This window comes from Cyprinodon variegatus, unplaced genomic scaffold, assembly GCF_000732505.1.
Source record: "Cyprinodon variegatus isolate N-32 unplaced genomic scaffold, C_variegatus-1.0 Scaffold626, whole genome shotgun sequence".
Classification (NCBI taxonomy): Eukaryota; Metazoa; Chordata; class Actinopteri; order Cyprinodontiformes; family Cyprinodontidae; genus Cyprinodon; species Cyprinodon variegatus.
This window is the reverse complement of record NW_015151079.1, coordinates 246,606-249,962: the sequence shown is the minus strand read 5'-3', so window position 1 is coordinate 249,962 and position 3,357 is coordinate 246,606.

Genomic DNA, 3,357 nt, shown 5'->3' with positions numbered 1-3,357 from the left:
CATCCATCCATGTCAGTACTAGAAGGGTCTGGAGATGTTTTATACCAAGTTTCAAATTAAACAGAGTTAACAAATGGCAGCGATACAAAAACACTTGTTGTTTTGGATTTTCATCTGTGATTTTGGAAACTCTCTCATTGGATTTCTATTGGGGGAGTGTGGACTTCTTCGTGCTCTGGGCCAAACTGCAGGAAAACTGTAAATCCCACACAAATGAGGGTTACATTTCCTGAATCTTGACAAAAATTCCTATGTTGTGATGTATAATTTATTTAAATTGAGTAGTAAATGAGGGAGTGAAAAGAATTTCTCTGGAAAAACCAGAAAAGCTCAAAAGCTAGAGCACTCACTCTAACAGTTGAAGAATTCCACCCTTAGACTTGCATTAAAAAATTGAAAACCTGAATTTTTTTAAAATATAATTTGAATCACAATTTTACAAAACACTGTAAAAGATATCTAAAAGCTTACTTAAACAGAAATAGTTTAATGTTTGGAGAACATTTTAAAAGTCAAGTGGTGTTTCTAGCTGAAAGTATGCTGAAGTAGTTAAAGGTCAAAGATGATGAAATTTTAGCTGAATTTTGCTGAAATCTAAGAATTCTACATGCATTTCAATGGGACAAAAAAACACAGAAAAAGCTCAATATTGCAAAAACTAATAAAAAATATCTATACCAAAAGATATAGCATAATTCTCCTGAACAAGCTGAACATTTTGATACCAAAATTGTCGAAATCGGTTGAAAATTGCAGGACTAATTAAAGTCAGAAAAATCAAAAGAGCAAAACAATAAGTGGGAATGCATAAACATTTGGGTAACATACCTATTTAACCTTTTTTAATTTATTATAAAACAAATAAAACTGCCTAGATTTTGGATTAATAACCCATAAAAAATATCTTCATTCATAGTATTGTGCATTCTTGAATACATACCATCGCAGGACCACCTTTGGTGGAATGCGCATCCCTTCCAGAGCACTGTGACACTGCATCATGAGCAACTTTCTTTCAAAACCCTTTTTTTCCCAGCATTTGATGTTTTAATTATAGTGCCAGGAAGTGCTGTTGCTTCAGATAGGCATGTACACTGATCCTTTGTGCCTTATCAATTATATTTCTAAAATGCATGCAAATGACCTAAGAGAAAGGTTAAAATTTAAAACTAAAGCACTGTCCTGCTATTTTGAGGTGGTGACTGCATTTTCTACATACAGCCAAGGAAAAAAGATACTGTAGTACATCTTGTTTGAATGTCAGGGCTTTAACTATTACAAAGTAACAAAACTGATATTTCTTTACTGGCTTCTAAAATGAGTTAAATTCAATCCTGAGAGTAAAACAACTTAAACAGATTCTACACTGTTATTAATTTTTTTAGTCATAAACGTTTGAGTTCCCATTAGCTCCTTAAGTAAACAGCTCATGGTCAGTTAAGCGACTATAAAGTACATGTTACTGCAAACCACATATCCTCTGCCATGGTTGATTAGTGGAATCAGTTTGGAATGATAAGCCCTATCTGTTTTTATCAAAGAAGTTACTCTGTGTTATGACCCAACATCCTTATTTTTATCAGATTGGTCCAAAGAATATTTTTGCTGAAGCCATCTGGTTTCATATCACCCTCTGTACTTTTTTAAACATTACAGGAAATGCTACAGCCCCGCTGTAAATCTTTGCTGTCATCCATTCGGGTATTATCATGCATAAAGCTGTAACTGCACAAGCAATTACCCATCCTATGGCTGTTTGAGTACCTAGTGTTTTGGGAATAAATCAAGCCATGGAAAAGTCCACAGTAAACTCTGCATAGCCTCACAGCTCATTGAACTACGATAACTTGGAGGCAATCATGTCCTGTCTTCTCACTTTATCATCTAGTGCGTGTGATGAGTTCAGATGATCCAGACTATTGGTGCTCAGGGGTGAAAATTGCTGGAGGTGTTTTATTTTCTCACAACTCAGCCAAACAGTTTTATTGTCTCAAGGAATCTCTGTTGAGGCTAGATTTGTACATCCTAAGTTTATGTTTGGGTTTATACGTATTTTCTGTCCATGATGGTTCAGGTACATGAATTATAGATTTTAGATATCCTAAAGCTATAGTATGAGTATACATTTGATGCTTTAAAAAGCATGATTGTTTTTGCAATGTTTAAAATGAAAGTAGCATCTTTTTTCTTGTCTTATGTGAATTATAATATTTCATTATGTAACAGAAGGAGTCTGAGCAGACTCTACCTGCTAAGGAGGCTGAGATTTTAAGGAGTGTGCGGAGCTCTCTAAAGACCTTTATTGACTGTTGTGGAATCAAACATCTTCTCTGGTATGGTTTGTTGGAGCCACAGCTTATCTACTGCTAAGACAAAGTAGCTTTAGGGAAGCTTATCAGGAAGGCCACCTCTGTCCCAGGATGCCCCCCTTAATCAGTACAAGTGGTGGGAAAGAGAAGGACTCTTGCAGGATTAACATCATTGACAGATGTCTTCCAACTCATGCAGTTTCAGTACTGGAAAGCTCCTTTAGTGATAGACTGCTACATCCAAGTTGCATTAAGGAGTGTTGCTACTGGTAGAGACCAAAATTAAATGCACATTCAAATCCTCCCTTCATGCAGCTGTGAAGAAGAGAAACAAATGCAGGGAATGTAGGATGTAAGCTCTACAATTTGAAAAAACATAATTTTTGAAAAGTTTTTGAATGTAGTCCGAGAATAATTCATTTAGTTCCTCTGGCAAAATGGGTCTAACCTAGGAAAAACATGGAGGACTTCATGTTTTAGATGTGTCTCTACTCAAGCACACCTGATCAAAATGATTTCATCACCTCCTCAGCAGTAATTAAATACTACAAAAGGTGTGTGGATACATGGAAACACCTAAAACATGTAGGATTGGGCCCTGAGGACCAGGGTTAAGAACCCCTGCTGTACATTGTTCATTTATTGAGCAAAGTTTTCTTTCAATATAGGTTCATAGCAGTAAAATCAGGACACAAAGTTGCAGGGATAATATTGTGGATTAGGACATACTTTTTTTCCCTCCATTTTAGGATCCTGGCAGAGTTAGTACTGGGGACATTGGTGTCTCTTCCATTTTCCAAAAATCATTTTTTGTTAATAGTGCATGGATTTTAATATATATGTCTATTTCAGTTTGTCCCTTTTCCTCTTATTTAGAGGATTTTCCCCCCCTTTAGGTTTTCATGGAAAATATAAATTCCTCCTTAACTATCACAAATTTCCCATAATTGTTCCCTCTATTTCCAACTTCAATATTTAACAAAAGCAACACATCTCTGTGTGACAGAGGTAAATATAGCTTTCTGTTTTCATGATCCAAGTGCTATAA